We start from the raw sequence: 22188 nt of genomic DNA, 5'->3' as shown, positions 1-22188 counted from the left end.
AATAAGTAGGATAAGGTTTTATTTTTTAATATTTTTTTTTTATTAAATTTAGTGTTATTTTAATTGAATAAATAATAAAGTGGAATTTTAATCTATAATTGAAATGGTTTTTTAATCAAAATTTAGAAATACAATTTCGAGTAAGATTGCGATTTTTGTTTTAAATACATTTTTGAATGTGTAAATGATCTCAACACCCTAAAAACGAGCTCGAATTCTATAAATTAAACAACTTAAACTCATTTTATTAAAATCTTCTCCCTAATTTTAGATAAAATAAGACTATGCAAAAAAATAAAAATATTTTATCACTAGTTTTTACTAAGTCCAAAAAAAATTAAAAGATAAAAGATAAAATCCAATATATTATAATGATACGTAAAAAAAATGTTGAATGAAGCCTAGGTAGTTAATTATTATTAGATTGATAAAAATTAAAAGAAGAAATTCAATATATCTTAATGATATGTTATTAAAACTATTAAATTTAGCATATGTTAGGTATTTAATTATTATTAGAATGATAAATATTTTTAACTTCTTAATATGTTTCTTATTATAACAAATTTTCCCAATAAAATAAAATAATAAATTTATTTTTAATAAAAAAAAAAAATTGAAAATGTAAATCTTTGAAATATGAAAAAAGAATACAATAAAATATTATAAACGGAAAATAATAATAATAATTTTTATAGACACTTGTTAGATAGAGGAAAAAATAATTATAATGAAATGTTTTGAGAGTATTTTTTTAAATCAATTGATATTTATGTTAAACCTAATTTATGAAGCATCCTAATTGGATTTATCAAACAATTAGAGTTTTTTAATTTGTAAATTATTTTACTTTTTTATTTGATATTATGTATTAATTCTTTTATATTAAAAAAGAAAAATTACACATCATTATGGATCTATATTTACTCTGGATTTATAAGTGATAAGAGAGATCGAGTCTCTTGATATGGAAACATTTTTTAGAGTGCAAGATTTGAAGACATTTTTGTACCTAGAGAAATTGATGTTTAATGTACCTCATCCTTATACAACAATTTCATCAATTTATGTGTTATATATATATATATATATATATATATATATATATATATATATATATATATATTTCCGTATTTTGTAACCTCACAATATTTTGTGGGCATGCCCGTCACTTTTATACTTCTTAACGTCATCAACTTCTCTTTAAAATCTTACTTTCAGTTTTTTCTATTGCTAAGAAAGGTGAATCACTCATGTATACCATTTGTGCTATGGTCATGCCTTATAATGGGTTTTATGTACAATTTTTACTATAGTCTTAGCACTTATGTGCTTCCCTTGGGACCCTTTTGTTTTATGGTGATATTACTAATGTGATACCTTGGTTTGTCTCAATATGAATACAACTTAAGAGATATGTGGATAAAATCCAATGTGACACCTCACCCTGCCACATGATTGGTTGGAAAATGAACATAATTTAGATCAACAATTTGATGATCAACATTGCTTCCCTTGGGTGGTTAGGGTAACCACCCCATCCCCTCTCTGACCTTAGCGACATTTGTATCGTGGAGTTTTTTTGTTGGAGCTCTGCATGTAGGAAAGTGATGGATGGTTTTATCCTTGTCTTTGACACGTAAACGGTTGGGTTCTGTGACAAAACTTGTTAGAATGTAGCTCTTTCGCCTTTCTAAGATACAACTATGCCCTCAACAAGCTATTGAGTTGCCAACATGGCTACCCTTGTTGTAGATATGCCAATTACAAAGGTTTTTTAGTCAGAGTTAAAACATTTGAGGTAGTAATTTCAGTTCCACATGTGTTTTCTTTTCTATAGTATTCTAAAATGGTAATTTTGAGGGTTTTCAACCTTGTTTCAGGCCTAGGGTTTGCGCAAAGAATTCATGCTTTATCTTGGAGCTTTTGAAGCTCAAACTTTACGAAGAAGGAAACCCTTCCTTACGTAAATTCCTTCTTTTTTCTCACAGACGAGAACCCTAGAATTTTTGTCATGGCTAAAGAATTCTAAGGAAATTTACAGTGTTCCAGTAAGAAACTTACATAACCTACCTCAGCCCCCCCTAAACCCTACTGGACAAAAAAGGGGTATTTACTTATTCTAGTTGTGTTTATATTTGGTTAATTAACCCTTTCCCTTTCTTCCTACAATATTGTGTTTTCTGGTATTTTTTACAACCCTTTTCATTTTGAAGTGCCAAAGGATCACTGGTTTAGTCAGTAAGCACTTATTTTCTGTTGAATTTTGTAGCTATGGCAATCATCATAATTAATGTTTTAGCCCTAGAAATATATATTATAGTAAATTCATGACATGTTCTTCATGCCAAAAGGGCGGGGGGGTGGCGGGGGGTTTGAATTTCTAAATTTGATTTTTTGGCTCTAAAATATCAAATTGACCCCTCCACTTGTTCAATTCATCCCAAGCTTATAGATGCACCCATTCGGCATCCTAAAAGAATATACATAGAGCCTTTGACCTCCTCCTCAAAGGAAATTCAAATCACTTCTATTCAAGAAAAGGTTCGCTTTTGTTGAAGTGGAGGAGAGAGACAAGGGTGGATTGAGTTCAAAGGGCAAGTCAATAATCTAGGGAAACCATCTCTGGGTAGACTAAATTTTGAAGCAAACCTCACATTTGGACAGACCAAAACTTTGAGGCATAATAGACTGAATTTATGAACAAATTTGAATTTTTGAGGCTACTTATTTTGTTTTACCAAGTTTGACCTAGGTCTAACGTTCATGGTTAGGTTAACCTTTGTCTTTGACTAGAAAGATAAGAATGTATCTCTTATTGAATTGAATTATTTCACTAAGGAAAAGGTCACTAGGTTTTTCCCCCAAGTCGATTTTCCCAGTGTAAATTAGTTGTGTCTCTTGTTTTACTATCTCTTTATGTTCATATTTTCATTTTCACAATTGATGTCTTTTGTATAATTGCTTAATAATGAATGAGAATATGAAAAGGATTAAGTCATTAGAAGTAATTATTAGTTTAGAATAGCTATGAAAAAGACAAATGATATCAAAGCATGAGTTAAGAGGGCAAGGTTGTTAAGTTATCTTACTTTGAAGGAAAAATAATCACATCCAGCTAATCTCTATGTTAAGAAAATAATTCTTCTTAGAATTAATCGAAGCTCCTTAAATTCAAGTTTCTATTTCCTTTAAAACCCTGGATAAGAGGCTCGAAAACAAGGCCGAAATTCTCAAAAGGCCAAAAATCCTTAGTATGAATCTCAAGTAAGGTGAAAATGCCTTAGAAGTAGGGTGCAGGGGATGAATATACTCAGGAACATCCTTGGAAAGTTTGATCAAGGTCGAAAGCCCTTAAGGACTGGGAAAATTAGGTTGCTAACCAAAGGGGAATCAATCTATTGACAATTCAATTTGTAATGCCTTAGAAATTATTGGTAGAAGGTGAAAATAATGGTGCTTTGAAGATCATTCAAATTGTTTTAATCAAAGATAAATCCTAGAGACATCATTTGAACAATAAAGTAAAATAATTCATGTTTCATTACTATGTTATCAAGGAATTGAGTTCAATATTTCAAAGAAGGCATCCATAATCCTTCACTGAAGAAGAGGTCAAGTTCCTCATCATTCCTTTGAAGACCAAAATTCTCTTAAATATCGTTTCATTCTCAGAACTGATGATTGTCCCTATAATGAATAAATTTCTGCCATTTCTACATTTGTTTTGAAGAAATCGTTCTATCTTTGTAAACAAATCCTATGGTAAAAAATTGTTAAATACTCTAAAGGAAAGTTTCAATGTTGAACAATATTTGTTGATTAAGTTATGGTCAATGGAATATAGACCTGATTGAAAAAGTTCAAAAGGCCTTTCATTATAGCATTACAAACTTGAAATGTCAAGGGACTTGCAGTGAAACATCTTGGCATGTGATAATGAGAAGGAAAATATATGAAATGCTCCATGAATACTATCCATACTTCTAAAAAATGTTGGTATGGACATGATTTGATGTTGCCTTGTCGAAGACCATATTCCACAGATCTACCATATCTAAGCACATAATTCTTCTTTGAATTTATCACTTAAAATGATCTTGTATAAAAAAATGAAAATGAGATAAGTGTTTTGGTTTGAAAAACTAATATGGATGGATTGTTATGTCTAATTGTGATTAATATCAATGCAATGGATTCTTAATGTGGTACATAGAAAACAAGAAACCCAGTTTTTCTAAGCTATCAAGTCTCGAGTTTGATATGTTATTATGTGAATCCAAGAGTGGTGTAGTGTGTTTGGAATGTGATCTCAAGATAATTAAATCTTTCCTTAATTCTATGATTAGACAAATCAACCTTATGGAAAAAATAAATTCATGAAATCACACTCTTATCTTGCATGAGTTCTTGAAGAGATTAATAACAAGGTCAAAATTGATATAGGGAATCTCATTAACAACTATGTTGCACGGGTCATATCTCATTAAGGAACATGCATTATTGATTCAACATTTACGGCCTAGACAAAGGCTCACGTTTAGGCCTGTTTGGGCAAGCCTAAAAGACTATTCATATGAAGTTCGTTAGTAGTCATACATGACAAGGAGTTTTTTATTAGTATAACAAATTTCATAATGTTGAAGTATCTTCAATATCTGTGAAGGGACTTTTTAATATTGGTTGTTTTCCTCAGTTGATAAAACAATTTCTCTTGAAAAATTATGAGAAATTCATTGAAACATATTTTACTGACATGATTCTAATCAACAAAGAAGCAAATAGAGCATTCCTGGATTCACTGATAACAACCTCATTACGTGTACAGAAGCATGGGACCACATGGCACATTCTTATCCTATTATGGTTTAAACGATCTATCCCATTTGCATTAGCATGTGACTAATTCGATGACCTAACAGGTATGTATTAAAATACCATGTACTATGCTACAAGGTTGTAACTTCTTCTCAAACATGAAATCACAATAGCATGAAAGTCATATTTCAAGAAGGATATTTCTGATTGTGTTGAAGAAGCAAAGATCAAACGATGTCTTTTATTGTACCGATCATGATTATATTGGCTAAGATATGTTTCTAATATCATAATGCCATTATGTTTTTAGTATGCGATGGAGTTTTGATCAATGTGATTTGCTTCAAGAAAGAAGGAGCTAAAAAGAAGAGTCATAACACTTGTGCTATGAGGCATTCTTGGAATATTTGATAGTCCTAGGGTTTGTAAACCCTAGGTAATCTTGAAACATATGATTAAGAAATCGCTAGCGTTTGTGGAAAAAAACCTAGACCCAAAGTATTGAAAGATGATGATTCCACTAGATGAATAAACCCTAACTCATGAAAGAAATGAAAAATTAGCTCATGCATTAATCGCTGGTGAGGATGACGAATTTATAAATGAATTTCATGATTTCTGCAAGAATAAAAGGATTAGGAAGGAACTACAAAAATCTTGTTGAATCCTCAAAGATAAGTACTTTGTATCTCTCTTCCATGATTATGATTATTTAAATTAGCCTCTTATCTTTGTTTCTTTTACTAGGTTATAATCATTCTTCCATGAGCTCCTAATGATGTTTACAACTACAATATGAAGGATTCCAAGACTTAGGTAGCAAGTGGAAGCACCAAGAAGAACAAAGCAAATTTTATGGCAAGAGGATTCTCTCAACAAGAGTAATTTACATTCAATATGGAGAAAACACACCCTTCCAGATGACGAGAAGAGCTTCCAGTTCAGAGGGAACAATCTGTGAGCCTAGCAAGTTTGGAAGAAATATGTATATGAATATTGCGTTGAGAAGTTAGTGGTGCCTTTAAAAGGAATCTACAAGACCTAACATGTATCATATGGTATAATAAATAATTATAGAGCAAGGCTCATGAAAAAATATCCTAGTAAGAGGGAGAAGACTATGTTAAGACATTTTCTCCAAATTGTGAGGTTCAATTCTATTAGAATAATTATCCCTATGATTTTAGCTGAAGGTAACATCAGATGGATGTAAAGACTATTTTTCTCAATGAAGTAATTAAAGAAGATTGTACATATAGTTACCTAAAGTTTTGAGGTACATGAAGGAGTCTCTTGCTTACAAATAGAAGAAGGATTTGTATAGGCTCCTCAAAGTTGATATTCTTGGATTATTAGATCAAGTTCAATTTTTTTTATCATATCTATTGTTACTAACAAGAGCATAAGGACTCACGTGATAGATTGAAAATCCTTGGTTCAACTTCAGAGGGAGTTCACCTCTGAGTTCGAGATAAAGGACTTAGACTTGATACACTACCTCCTTGGTCAAACAAACATCGAGTCAAGGTGACCAAAAATTATCCATGGTGGTGGTTCCAACAAAGGAAATTGGTTAGTTTATCATTGATCCAGAGATATGCAACTTAATATTTGTTAAAATACCTACATGGTACAGTTGGACATAGATTGAGGTAATGAAGTTTGAATGTAAGGATACACAGATTTAGATTAGGAAGTGAGTGCAGGAGACTAAAAGAGTACATCAGGATGTTGCTTTAGTTTAGGCCTTGTTATGACTTCTTGGATGAGCAAGAAGAAAACATATGTTGCACACAGTACTATAGAGTCCAAGTATATTGAATATTGGTTGGTGAGTTATGAAGTTGTATGGCTTCACTTGTAGGTGACAACCATGATGGTAGATTGAAACACTGAGAAATAGTACCAAAACATGGTACAAAAGGGAGAGGTGTGGCTCCAGTATTATTTTGTATATGAACAGGATGTTGATAAATCCTTTGTCCCATATGACGTTTGTATTCTTTGAGGAGAATATTTTGAGTGGTTGAGAATGTCTCTCTCAGTGAGAGGGAGGGTTGATGTGATAGCATCAAGGACATATGATGACATAATAATCATTGATAGCAATCCCGTCTTTTGGATCTCTTTAATTTGTTTTATTTAATAGCTTTTTTTCTATATTTTCACCATATGCTTTTCCAAATGATTATATGACCTATTTCCCATTGTAGATGTACAAATGGTTAACGAGGTATCTACTTTTACTCCACCGTGTATATCTAGATCCCCACACACCCTATAGACAAATCTTTTGAAGATATTAAATGGTATTTAAATTAAGACCATGAGTTCACTACTTCCTTAAGACCAAAATGTCCCACACTTCTCCTACATGGAATGAAATTTCCATCTATTCCCATTACCCTAAGGAAATTTCTTCTTTCCTATTAGGATGATTTTCCTATTATAAAGTTCACCTCCTATATGGACTAAAATTCCCAACTATTTGCTTCACTCCAAGGAAAATTTTCACTCCTACTAGGATGCTTTTCTTACTATAAAATTCACTAGTATTATCTTTAGGAGGTTAAATAATAAGGGCTAATATATAATATAGATTATCCACTAATGGAGGATAGGAAAAAACAACAAGAGGAGAGACTTATATAAAGATACATTTCCAAAATTGTTGATTTTCAAAGCCTTAGAAAACAACTAGGCTTGTTAGCCTCTTATATTCAAGATATAAATCAAAACCTTAATGACTGAACAACATTTTTATTCATTTTTTACAACATAACTTCTATGTGCCCTCTTCTTAGATACCATCAACATATGACTAGATTATGGAGGACTCTCCTTCCTTGCATTGCAAAATTTATCTTCACTTTGTATTCTTTGTGAGGTCTCCATTAAGGCTTCATAAAGGGATCTTGTTTCATCTCCTACAATAGGATCCATAATGTTTTTTTTTAACCAACCATAACATTATTAGAGTATTTTTCCTTTAACCATCCTGTAATTTTGCCTGTAAAAATTTATGGATGTACCAATGGATAATCCTGTTTTTCTTGGCTTTGGACATGATCACATGAACAAACATAAAACAAGCACATAATTGATCATATATTACATGGTGAAACCAACTAAAAGGGAAACATTCATGGATCAAAGGAAAACATCAATTATTATGTCACCTCAATCATCATAATATAATGAGGGCCTCTGTCATTTTTATAAACCATGTGTTTACATGCTCACTACTCACTAATCCATTACCCAACTAGCTATGCCTAAAATAATCAGATGCTTCAAGTTAAGATTGATCCAACTTGGGACCCATGAATATATGGTAAGATGAATATAATTTAACTAGCGTTAATCTTGTCTTCATAATTATAATCGATCATTGATAAGAACAAAGATAATATTATGTATGGATAATTATTATGTCTACATGTAAAAATGAAGAGTTGGGTACTAATAAATATGTGCCAACATTCCCATTATAATATTGATTTGTACCAAATGAAGAAAAGTGGAGGAAGACAAGGATGCAACAATGTCACCTTGCATAAAACAATCTAAAAGGTTATTACAAGATTTAGGGTGATACAGTGTCTCCATATTTATCAAAGAAACTAACATTGATTTCAATATCTACAAGAGAATGCTCAAAATTATAAAGCATTTCTTGAAAATTCATGATAAGTGTGCTCCATTAACTGGTCATTTAAAGAGCTCAATTGTAGTCAATAAAGTGAACAATGTCTAGCTGAATTGAATTCATTTTAATAAACAACATGTCATTTTCATCTTACAATTACTGCAGGTGCCCAGAAACAGAGGAATATGCCAAAACCACTTATGCACGCATCTGTGTGGAAATGGACTTCAGTGTCGGATTCCCAGCTGAAATAAACCTAACAAGTAAAGACTATGTGTGGAACCAGAAACTCGATTATGAAAGTGTCCTCTTCAGATGTCGATCCTGCTTTGAGATAGGCCATCTAGCCAAAAATTGCCCAAAAGCCTCCCAGAAAAATTCTGCTAAAAAGAATCACCATAGATCTACATGGTGGGAAGGAGCACAAAAAGAACATTACACTGTCATCAAGGAAGAATACTCTCCAGAAAACTCTGAATCGCAAGAAATCGGGCAAGAAAGAAACAACTCTCAAGACAAGCAGGGGGAAAGCCTCGCCCAACAGCAAAAAAGTGAACTCGACAACCCCTCAAGCATCAACAATTATGAGGATTCGAATACCGCACAAAATAAATCTTCATTTAACAGCAAAGCAGATCTCCGAGACCAAACTTCTTCTCCGACTATCTTCAAAAGGACGAACACAATAGATCGTGAAGCTAAGACACCAATGTCCCAAGAACCAGAAGAGATGAAGGAGATGCAAGATAAAGGAAGTTGGAAGACCATAGAGAAAAAAAAGAACGCTACAGCACCAATCTCGTTAAAAAAGACGAGAAGCCAGACAATTAAGAACTAAGAAAATTATAGGTCCGATAGACCAATTTGGTCTCAGTGGACATTAACCACCATCATCATCATTATCATCAGTGCCATTACATTAATGTAAAAATCCATGAAAAATAATGTAGAAGAAGATTAACAAGAAGAAGAAATAATATGATAATTATATTACACAAAATTTGTCAATTCTAAAAATAACACCACCACATTCTTCTTCTTAAAAAAGGCACAATTTAGAAACACAAATACAAAAATATTTAAAGATGGGCAAGTTTTTTTTTTGTGATGGGTAGGATCTAAGTGGATCCATTGGCAGGAATGCTGCAAGAGATAGAGGGGTTATGTTTGCAATAGAAGCTTTGTTGGCTGAGTATCGTAAAAGCATCTCAGATCAACGTTGTGTAATCCAGGTAGATTGTTTTTCTCTTCAACCTTTCTTGTCAATTTAATTCTAGCCACGTTAGAAAACCATTTTTCTTACTTTTCTTTGAATTCACTACTTGCAATAATTGCATCGTAAAACTTGTTACCATACTTTTTCTTTCCTCAAAGGATCGTAAAACTCAATACCATACTTTTTCCTTCCTCAAAGGATTTATGGACACTATATGAGATGAAATTGGCTGGGTAAATATGGCAGTAAAATCAATTCGAATTTTATTATTTTTATCTTCATTGTATTGGGGATTGGAACCATTATAGACTGAAATGCATCATTCTTGAATCAAAGCCTCTCTATCATTTTTAGAATTTGGAAATGTAGGTTCCTAGGTAGTCGAAGTTATCCATGAAAAGGGTAGAAAAGTTATAGCAAAGAGATATTTTAGAAGCTATAAAGAACATCAATCTAGCTTACATGAAGCACACAAAGACAAATGGTGTTGTTAAAGGAATTGAAGCAGCAAATTCAGTTGATCCCAAAACCCTATTACATGAATATTGTGGCATGCTCATCCCTGATAAGGTACAAGGATTGAAGAATGAGTACGTGTCCAATCACACTGATGAGTTAGTGGTTGCTAGAAAAGCTTCCATGGCCATTGTACCAAACAATTTCCAGTTTTAATATTTAAGATGTTCAATAAAAGAGAGAACAATGATCATTCCTGAGGCTACGTTTAATCCACAATCCAGGCAAGGAATACCCCCACTTTTATAATTTCCTTCAGCTTTAACCTTTTACTTAAACCATAACGAGAATCCCGATTCTTTAAATTCAAGCAATTATTCACCAAGCCCACCAAATGAGTCCAACCACACATACTAGATGGAGAAGGCATGCATTATAAAGCCTATAATCTATGGGGTTATATTGATAAACAATATCTATATCCAAAATTGTTCCAAACTGATTACTTTAATCATCAAAATATATTCGCTTATGGTTTCACACATTGCGGGTCACAATGTGATTCAGGGCTCCCTTCAAATCACCCTCCCCAAAAGAACCAAACCAAATTGCTCAAGGAAATATGGCACAGGTTTCCCTGTCAACTGACTGGGATGTTGCAGACATCATTATCCCTTTCCATCTAGAATCTGCAAAGATTAAAGTAACCTAAAAATCATGCTAAGTTCCTGGCTTGTCCATGATGTTAAATCTTTCAACGTGAAACTATAAAAGAATAGACCTGGAACACAAAGAGGATAACTCACAACTAAAGTCCTTAACTAAAATGCACCAAAATTCCAGACTCGGTCATTCTAGACAATATCCAGCGATCAATAGAAATTTAACACATAAAATTGCATGTAGAGTTAATAGGACCTTTTCTGCGGTCGGCCTTCATCGAGGGCATGGGCAAGTTCAGACTATATGGAACTATATCGTATGGATATTGTCATCATTTTGTCGCCCCCTTAATACCTACCACCTTTGCCCTCCTGGAAGAGCGTGGAAAACTGCAATCTCAAAAATCTGCAATCCCAGTGTTCAGAAGCTGAAATCCTTGACTGATTCTGCATCTCCAAATCTACCCTGATGATTCAAATGATTATTTGAGGACTGCCAATGGAGATTTCAGTGATTCATGGTTTGCCAGATTCCAGATGGATATGGGGGGAATTGAGTGCCCCTTATACAAGGTATGCTTGAAGTACCCAATCCAATCCATGAAGAGAAGACCCTTCAAGGACTTATTGGCTACAACACCTAGACAACAGAGAGTTCTATGGTGATGGGATCCATGAATGTGCCACAAATCATTTCAAGGGATATAAGGTACATCGAAAACTTTCAAACCACCAGCGAAAGTACTTCTTGAATCCAGAGCATACATAAACACCTAAAACAACCATTATTTAACTGCTTAAATCCAAACCATCTTATCGATGAACAGCTAAAACAACCATTATCTAAGTACTTCTCGCATCCAAACCATCAGCCCATAGACAGCTAAAACAACCATTATTTAACTACCTCTTAAATGCAAACCATCAATCCAGTAACAACTAAAACAATGATTATTTGCAGAAAAATAAGTACATAATAGACATAACAAACATGAAAATTCACCAATATGTCCCAGCACAAAAAGTGCCCAAAGCATGGTCCCCTGGGCAACCCAGGAAATGGGCCAAAACACTCACATGTTAAAATCACTAGCTATTGTGGCCAGCCTAATTACAACAACTACATCCCTCATCAAAATAGCTCATATACTTCCAAGGATCCTTCACCCATCAAAATAGCTCCTATACTTCCAAGGATCCTTCACCCAGCAATGCTTCGGAATGGCTCCTCGAATTGATAAAAATGGCAATGTTTGTATTAATAAATAAAACCCACTGGTCAGCTCTATGAAAGAGAGTCTGAACCAGGAGAGTCTGGCTCTGCAGAACGCTCTACATTGTTCATCAACATTACACATTAAATAGAATACATGGTTTTAGGAAAGTTAGAACAACATCCTAAGAAATAGAAACTAATTCCTATCCTGAGGCTATATGAACCAACACTACCTATTCTAGGATATTATCCATTATCTTTAACACTCCCCCTTAATGGAGAATGGGTTCACTTATATGCCTAACATCTCCCTAAACATTTGAAATTTTCCTTTTCCAAGGGGCTTAGTGAAAATGTCTGCAACATTATCAGATGTAATACAATATTCCAGATGAATTTCTTTAGATTGCACTTTCTCCCTTACAAAATGGAATTGAGTATCAATATGTTTCGTGTTTTTGTGAAACACCGGATTGTTGGCCAGCTTGATTGAACTTTGATTGTCACATCTGATTGTTGTTGCGACTGTCTATTCTTTTGAACTTTGATTTTCGCATCTGATTGTTGTTGCGACTGTCTATTCTTCCCCAACATCCTGGAGAAGTCTCCGCAACCAAACCGCCTCGCACGTTGCTGCACACATGGCTTGATACTCTGCTTCTGCTGAGGACAAGGAGACTGTGTTCTGCTTCTTGTTGCTCCAAGTGATCACCCCGGATCCAAGACTGAATGCATAACCTGTTATAGATCTGCGATCATCTACATTTCCTACCCAATCTGAATCTGCAAATCCTGCCAGTCTAACATCAGAAGAGTTAGTGTAAATAATTCCATAATCTATAGTACCTTGTAGATACCTCAAAACATTCTTTGTTGCATTCCAGTGGCTTTCAAGTGGCTTAGACATAAATTGACTTAGCACGCTGACTGCATAAGCCAAATCAAGTCAAGTGGTGGTTAGGTAGATCAGACTTCCAATCAGCTATCTATAAAGTGTTGCATCCGCCGCTTTTGAGCCATCCTCACACTGCAATTTGATGTTCTGCTGCAATGGTACCAGTGCAGGCTTACACTGATCCATTCTAAACTTTTCTAACAGGCCTTTGACATACTTTGCTTGAGACAGAAATGTTTGACCTGAATCTCTCCAGATCTCGAGACCTAAACAGTATCTAAGTTCATCGAGATGCTTCATCTCAAACATATGTGACATCTGCTACTTGATTTCATCAATTAGATATATAGCATCACCTGTAATTATCAAAACATCTACATATAATGAAATCAGAACTACGCACCCTTGTTCATCTTTCATGGTGTAAAGATTAGGGTCATTCTTACTTCTATTATAACCAGCTTGCAGAAAAAATGAATCAATTTTCTCATACCATGACCTGGGAGCTTGTTTTAGTCCATAGAGTGCTTTCTTCAACCTACAAACTAAATGTTCTTTTCCCTTCTGGACAAACCCTTCTGGTTGCTCTAAATAAACCTCTTCTTCCAGTTCTCCATTCAGAAATGCAGACTTTACATCTAGTTGGTGCATCATCCAATGTTTCTTAGTAGCTAAAGCGATTAACATTCTGATGGTGTTCAATTTAGCTATAGGGGCGAAGGTTTCTTCATAGTCTATCCCTTCTTTTTGAGTGTACCCCTTTGCAACCAACCTATCTTTCAGTTTTTCTATAGTTCCATCTGCATTAATTTTCAGTTTATATAACCATTTGCAACCTATGACCTGTTTTCCTCTAGGAAGTTCTACCAATTCCCAAGCATTGTTTCTGATTATTGAATCATATTCCTGTTCCATGGTTATTTTCCATTCATTAATTTCATTTGCTTCTTTATAACTAGACGATTCAACCACATTCATCATACTAGTTATAAAAGCATTTTCCCTATATCTTGCAAGCATTTGAGCTTTCCTACCTGATCTCCTGAGTGGTGGGGTGGTGGTTTCAAACCTTATTTCTTCCTGCTGCAGCTGCTGCTGTTGCTGCTGCTGTTGTTGCTGCTGTTGCTATTGTTGTTCATCCTCTGCCTTTGTTTGCTACTGACCCTAATTGTTCTCTACTTCTTCTTCTTCCTCAAAGTATAGAATTTCCCATCCGTCATAGTGCTCATCAGTTTCTTCACTATCCTTCTCATGGAATTTAACATCTTTACTAACAAAGATATTGTGAGTAGAGGGATTAAATAACCTGTATGCTTTATATGACAAACAATACCTTATAAAAGTGCATCTGATGGCTTTTGAGTCTAATTTCTTCTATCTTCCTTTGGTATGTGGGCAAATGCTTTACATCCAAATATTTTAAGTGTTTTACTGCAGGTTTATATCCATATAAATCTTCAAAAGGAGTTTTAAAATCAAGACTTCTTGTAGGAATCCTATTTTTTAAATAAACTGTAGTATTCACTGCTTCAGCCCAAAAACCATTTGAAAGATTCTTACCTTTCAGCATACTTCTTGCACATTCCACCAGAGTTCTGTTCTTCCTTTCTGTTACTCCATTCTGCTGTGGAATATGGGGTACTGTAAACTGTTGCAAAATTCCATGATCTTCACAATATCTAATGAGTTCATCTTTCTTGTATTGTCCCCCTTGATCAGAATGGAGAATTTTTATCTGTTTCCCTGTTTGTCTTTCAATCATATTTTTAAACTGCTTAAAGTATTCGAATGTATGACTCTTCTTACTTAAGAAATACACCCAAGAAAACTTCGTACAGTCATCAATAAACAGTAAGAAATACAGTGCACCTCCTAATGATTTTGTCTGCATGGGACCATAGAGGTCTGTGTGCACTAACTCCAGTATATCCCTCTATTTCTTTTCTACTCTAACAGGGAATTCTTCTCTATGCATTTTTCCTAAAGTACAAGCATCACAATCATTATGTACTTGCTTTAGCATAGGAAGATCTCTTACCATTTCTTTCCTCTGTAGTAACAGAAAATCATTGTAATTGATGTGGCCGAATCTTTGGTGCCAAAGCTCTTCTGTAGTCAGGCTCACTGTTGTCAATGCTCGAACCGGTGCAGGTCTCACATCCAACTTGTACAGTCCTCCTGTTCGGATCCCTGTAGCAATTGTCTTCATTCCATCTAGCAGATCCTTAATGTAACAGTTAGATTTTAAAAATTCAACTTTCAAATCTTGATCTGTAATCATTGATACAGAAATCAAGTTCTTTGTTATTCCAGGCACATACATTACATTATAGATTTGTTTAATATTACCATCAGGTAGAATGACATAAAATTTCCCACATCCTTTGATTTGATGACTTCTGTCATCACCTAGGTAAATCTGTGTGCCTTCGTTGATCTCTTTAAAATCCTCCAGCCAGTGCTTGTTCCTTGTCATGTGTGTTGACGCTCCTGAATCTACATACCAGATGTCTGCATCAACATTTTCATCACGATCTGCCATGAACAACCTCAAATTCTGCACCTGATCACTATTCGTGAGATGACCTGCATGTCTCTTTGGCTTCTGCTGTTCTTCATGATACTTCTTTTTCCTACATTCCCTGGCAATATGACCCAATTTTCCGCAATAAAAACATTTAGTTTCAGAGTAGTTTTTATTCGGGTGCATACCTTGGGTCAAATTTGGTCGTTTATGTGAACTTGCTCCATTTTTCTGTTGTGGACCTCATTTCCCTTTGTAGAAGTTTTTCCTTGCCATTAGTGCAAGATCGGCACTCTGGGGCGTCAGAGTCGATCTCCTCTCTTCTTCCTGCATCCGTATACCTGTCAGCTCTTCAAACTGCGGGATCTTTTCTTTGGCATTAATCTGAGTGATGAACATTTGATAATCATTAGTGACACCATTCATTGTAATGGTTACAAGCTCTGTATCGTCCATTGTATGACCAATATCTGATAATTTGGTTTTCAGATCCTTGATCCTTGCTATGAATTAAGCAATTGTTTCATTCTCCTCCATCTTCATGGACATAATCTTTCTCTTGAGTAATAGAAGACGATTTGAATTCCTGATCTCGTACAATTCCTTTAGAATTCCCCAGATCGCGTTAGCTGACTTACCTTCTCTGATGTGCGGTATAATGCAGTCTTTCACTGACATTTTTAACATTGTCCTTGCTCTGCTTTCTCGTTTCTCCCAATCTGGGACCGATGCTGATCCAGCCGCGGGCCTCGGCTCATCCCCATTCACAATCGTCCAAGCACTCTGCGCTTCTAGCAGAGTCTGCATCTTGAACTTCCAATTTGCATAATTGGAACCATCAAGCTTGTTATGCTCATTCATGCATGCTTCAAAAATATTGTTATTCATCTTGGCGATTTAGAAAAAAAATTCGACAGGTAAAAGTTGTTGAATTTACCCCAAATCTATGACAGAGACAGATCACTATTGTTCGATCTCGCAACACACGCACAGATCACCGTGGCTTTCTTCTCAGCCTCCAGACAACCTCCTGTTGTCAGCTACAGCCTTGTTCTTGGCTTCCCCACTTAGCTTCTCTGACAGCTACAGCCTTGTTCTTGGCTCCCTCATGAAGTTTCTTTGATTTACATGATCGTTGCAAATATTCGCCCAATATCCGAGACCGTCGTAGAAATCGCAGTTGTACACTAAAAGACTGTGACGATCGAAAAATAAAAATTTCGAGAAGTGTAATAGTGCTATCATCGCGGCTATCCACTCAAAACCTGTGACGATTTTGGTTCAAAGAACCACCCACCAGCCAGCGTACAGGTTCCTCAGCCTTGACGCTCTGATACCATGATAAAAATGGCAATGTTTGTATTAAGAAATAAAACCCACTGGTGAGCTCTATGAAAGATGTAATAGCCCCGAAATAAAAACATGTAATTAATTAAATTAATCATGCGATTTATAATCAACACACAATTTATTAACTAATTAACATTAAATTTCAAAAGAATATGGGTAGAGACAACTTACCTGTTTCGCACTTATGATTTCAGGGCTGAACACTGGTTGAATTCTGCTAACTGCAACAAAGTCTTGGGGATGACTCTCCACCCAACCGTAGACTCAATTGCACAAAATCTTGCTACAACTGGCCACCCCCGAGCCCTTAATCAACGTACTACTGCCAGGGAATCCTTTGTCTCACAATACTATTCTCCCAAGAGAATGGATGATGGAATCATGGAATGATGGAATGCCTCTGATCTTCCTCACCATCTATTAAATAGAGCAAAAATTGGAAGGGGAACCACATGCACACACTCCATGTGTCAACATGTAACTTTACTTCTTTCTTGTTTTATTTCTTTTGTTTTTACTTTTTGATAACTTTACTGATTTTTACTGCTTTCTTGTTTTATTTTTATTTATATTTATTTAGAGCTTTAGTATTGTTATTTATTATTTTATTATTATTTATTATTTATTTACTATTACTATTTTTTATTTATTGTTTATTATTTATTTTCTTGTATTTTAATATCATATTATATTATTGATTATTATTATTATTATTATTTATTATTTATTATTTATTATTTATTATTAAGGGACATTACATTTATTTTGTTATTTATTACTTCATGTAATAGTCCCGACACCCTCTGCTGAACTAGTATAACCAGCAGGCATCAAAAGTTTCACAACACCTGGGAAATCCCAAGGAATCTCTGTCCTTTTTCCCACTTTCAGAATCAGGCATAAGCCTCCTCGGTCTGTATCCTAGTCCAAGGCTGGCCCCAAGGCTCGCGCCTGACTCAGACCTCATCTGCCCCCAAGGCCCCAAGGCAGGCATCCGGTATAGTGCTCAATGTCTCCGGGCATCTTGCAAGGTTGGCCCACTCCCTCCACAACTCACTAAGGCGCACAACCCCAGGCATCGAAGTCCTTACACCCCTACCAGACTTCGGCATCCCAATACAATACTAGGCACCTAGCCTTCAATATCAGGCACTTGGCCTCCTCAAGATGGTCCCATAGCCCTTCAAGAGCTATCCATCAAGAGCTACACAAGACAAAGGAACCACTGGCATATGTAGTGTTGATTGAGTTTGTCCCCAGCCCATATGGTGTTACTTATTCTCCCTCGTGCGTATGGGCTTGCACAAGATCATCAAATAAACCGGCCCTCTCAGCCCATTTGTGGAGTCCTGTCAATCATCACACCTCAACATGCAACCAATGCATTAGCTATACCATCATAGTATCATAGAAAATAATCCACATGCCAAGTCTTGCATGTCATCATGAGAACATTCATCATTGTTAATCGCAACATTATGAATAATAACGAACTGCATGCTCATGCATGTCATAAATTTGTATGCAACTATCACATGCTTCACCTTATGAAATACCATCATAAGTTATAACATCAACATATTTGCATCAAAGACATATCATGACTTCACATAATAAATGAACCACATGTCAATAAACCTTGTGTTATAGCATCATAATTCCTATGCCACGTTACACATATCATATCCATCATGAGTATTCAACATTAAATACCTATCATCACGTAGTAAATGAATATGTCAATATACCTCGACATAACATCATAATGCCTATGCATATCATCATCATCACAAGGATACATCATCACCACATGTGCATCATTATCTTCCTACCATTATATCACGAAACCTCATGTAACATTATACTCAACATCATAACAGTTAATTAAACTAAACTGAAATCATAGTGTACGATTTAGATGTATCATAAAGTTTAAACAATAAAACATGATTTAGATGCTCCATAAAAGTATCTGTCTTAGCTAAGTAAGCACTCCTAATTAGTTCACCACATCTTAATCATCAAGGATTCATTGTAGTATAGTGGTAAGTATTCCCACCTGTCCCGTGGGTGACCTGGGTTCGATCCCCGACAAGGACCATTCGTTGTCATCTTTAGAAGATCATATTCAGAGAGTTGTGTTCTTGCAATAATAGACCAGAGAAATGCCAAGCAAACTGCTATCGCTAAAGGACAATGAGAACAACAATCCAACCCAAATAAATAGTGAATAATATGATCAGCATTCAAGGAATGTTATCTCTGTGTTTTTAGATCAAATTGAAACCATAAAATAATGAACAGATGCAAGTGGACAGAGTTAGCAATTTTGCCACATAAACAACGATCATCTAAAGGTAATAAGATATCAGAGTTTATACCATTGTGAATTGGAACAGATTTCACTATTTTAGAGCACTTCAAATGGTGATGATATTACAAATGTCAACATCAATTATCCAAATACTTCAAGCACTATGTAAACTGTGTTGTAAAATGAACCGGTGGTGAGTAGTTACACCAGCATTAAAGATTTGTTCCTCCACAAAAACATGCCAGTATACCATATCAATAGTGCTAAAAAATTTTAGGGAAAATGCCATCCAATGTGGATCGAATCATGTCAGTTGGCGTATTGTTCAATCACAAGAAATGAATGTTTAGGATGTGAAATTCAGTTGTTTACAATGTTCAGAAATGACCATCATTCAAGATATGTTTAACATCATAGCATGGTATCACAGGATTCTCAAGGAAAAATTCATGTGAAAATAAGCTGATAGACAGAAAATATACCGATCTTTCAGAGAATTATACATCGTCAATTATGGGTAGATTATCACCATCCCCAAGTTTATTAAGTGTGACCATAGCAAGAATTCAGAATTTATAGCCCATGAGGATGTAGGAAAGCATGCACCTTAACTACCCTTTTAATAATTCGCAAATAAAACCAAATCACTCACAAAAAACTCTCGGACAGTGATTCAGCAGGCCTAAGCAAATTTGGTGGGTGATGTCAGGCTTAGGAAGCAGGACATCCAGATGAAATCAATCCACAATATTAATATGTGAAAAGTGTGTTCAACGTGAAAACATCTCCAGGATTGTGAGAATAAACTATATGACCTTGACTTTTTTCTAATAAGAAATACATCAAACTTCTAAGTACTGTGCACTTTGTGTGCATTTTGTTGGCAGTTCAGTTTGAAGCGTTATTTATCATCGAATAGAATTACATCTGTATGCATTATCTATGGAACTGAGTAAAAAGTTACCATAAAATATTACAAAATTTCCTATCCTTAGCTAAACTTTATTTCAAACCACAACTACTTGGTAAATACTGTTAAAAATTTCAAACTGAAAGGAACAAAAAAAAAGAAGAATTACTTGAATTTTTCATATCATAACGAATTCAAATTCAAACTAGATAACTATGGTTCGAACTACAACATTCTTACCCTTCCAGTAGAGCAGCATACAACAAAGTTCCATACAACAGTCAACAGCCCTCCTTTCAGCAGTTCATAAGGTAGTTATGAGAGCACACTAGCATCTCTAGAGAAGAGAGAGATAGGGAGCATATGCACACCAAAAGAATGCATGTGCCACCTTCAGTCGAGTTCCAGTTTTAAATGTCTTTTCTATATTCAACAGTTCAGTACTAAATATGTTTTTGCTTTATTCAGTTTTGCATGCACAATTAGATGATGCATTTCCCTAAGTTAGTAGGGGTGCTCATGCATGTGGACTCTGGGCCTGATAAAAAGGCACATTTCTAGGAAGGAACACCTTAAGTTGGCTCGGTTATCCATGCGAGAAAGGCACACCAGCATTAAAGTTCACACTGCCAGTTAAGGAACTGTTGTGCATGCATCCAGATTCATCATATCTCTCTTCTTACTAGTCTATAAAAGAGAAGCAAGGTGGACCACTTTATGGTTTGAGAATTTAGTTTTGAGCTGTAGCTTTAGCTTTCTGTTTTCAGATGTAAAGATTAGTGTGTTTGCTGTTTTAATTATCAGCAGTATGCCTTTGCAGGTTAAAGTATTCTATACAAGAAATTTTGATTAGCACTTACAGTTTTAGCGATATTTGAGTTTACACTAAATGAACTCAAATTCAAACCTCCGCCAGCATAGATTCCTGATTATGTGTATGAATTGGCCAACATTGACGATCCTCAATTAAAGTGGATTTACCACATACAATAATACAGAGTTGAGTTCATAACTACCCCACATATATCTATGAAATATGACATGAATCAAAAATTTAGGCACTGCATAAAAGAGCAAATAACTCCTTATAAAATAAATTATATAGGAACCCTTTCATTTCCAAGACAGGCATTTCAAAGGCCGTAAATCGTGACTAGAATTTAGATATGTCAAATGAGGACATTAATGTTAAAATGATGAAATTTTGTGCCCAGCCCAGAGACTAAAAAATAATCATCAGGAATTTAGAAGGAGGAACTAATTAACGTCATGAGTTCAAATCATTCAACTCTCATTAAGCACCCTCGGCTTCAGTAAGCGAGTAGGTCAGAATTTGATATTATCCACGCACAATGAAGTGAACCGGGTCCAAAGAGGCATCAATTCAAATGGAAAATAATTGACAAAGCCATTCAAATGCAACAAAATATGTACACGCTGGTCAAATGAGTAAAATGAACGGCAACCAAAACCAAAATGTCAACGAATTCAAAAAAGTTGGACAAAGGCTTTTAAATGTATTCCACCATCCATGTCATGCTAGCCACCTTATATTAATATTTTTGCATTTAAATTATCAGTGTTATATCATTGATTACTCATCTTATAATATTACTCTAATTTTTTATGGCTTCCATTTCATTCATTTCTATATAATTATTGATAACCAAGTAGTCATTTCCCTCCATGGGTGGGCCTTAAGGTACAAGCACCATAAAATTTGAATAATATCAATATGATTATGTGAGAACTCTACAAATACAACTCCACAATAAATTGAAAAGTGATCAATAATTTTGATTTTTTTTTCAAGATGCAAATCAGCTTTACCAGACTCTTCCGAGTATTTTGATCCTGTGCTTGACTCTGTATTTTGAGGAAACTAAGTTGAGTTATCTCTTCTAAGTCGACTCAACCCTGAGTTACTCGCAATTTTTCACTCACGAGTATGACTCATACTCGCAAGTCAAACACAAGTCAGATTGACTTGGCGAGTCTGATTCATCTGTCTCATGAGTTAGACTTGGTAGCCTCTCTATGAAGGCACAGAATAACAAAAAAAACACTCATTTTTCTTGTTTAACTGACCCCATTTTGTGCAAACAACCAGCAGACCTGTGATTCTGAATATAGCCCACAATCCCAATTATCAATTGATGTATGAATGCAAGATCAAAA

This window comes from Pinus tabuliformis, chromosome 6 (assembly GCF_031772625.1).
Source record: "Pinus tabuliformis cultivar Carrire ecotype Pingquan chromosome 6, CPIR1, whole genome shotgun sequence".
Taxonomy (NCBI): Eukaryota; Viridiplantae; Streptophyta; class Pinopsida; order Pinales; family Pinaceae; genus Pinus; species Pinus tabuliformis.
The sequence above is the reverse complement of the archived record's forward strand: the minus strand, read 5'-3'. Positions refer to the sequence as shown.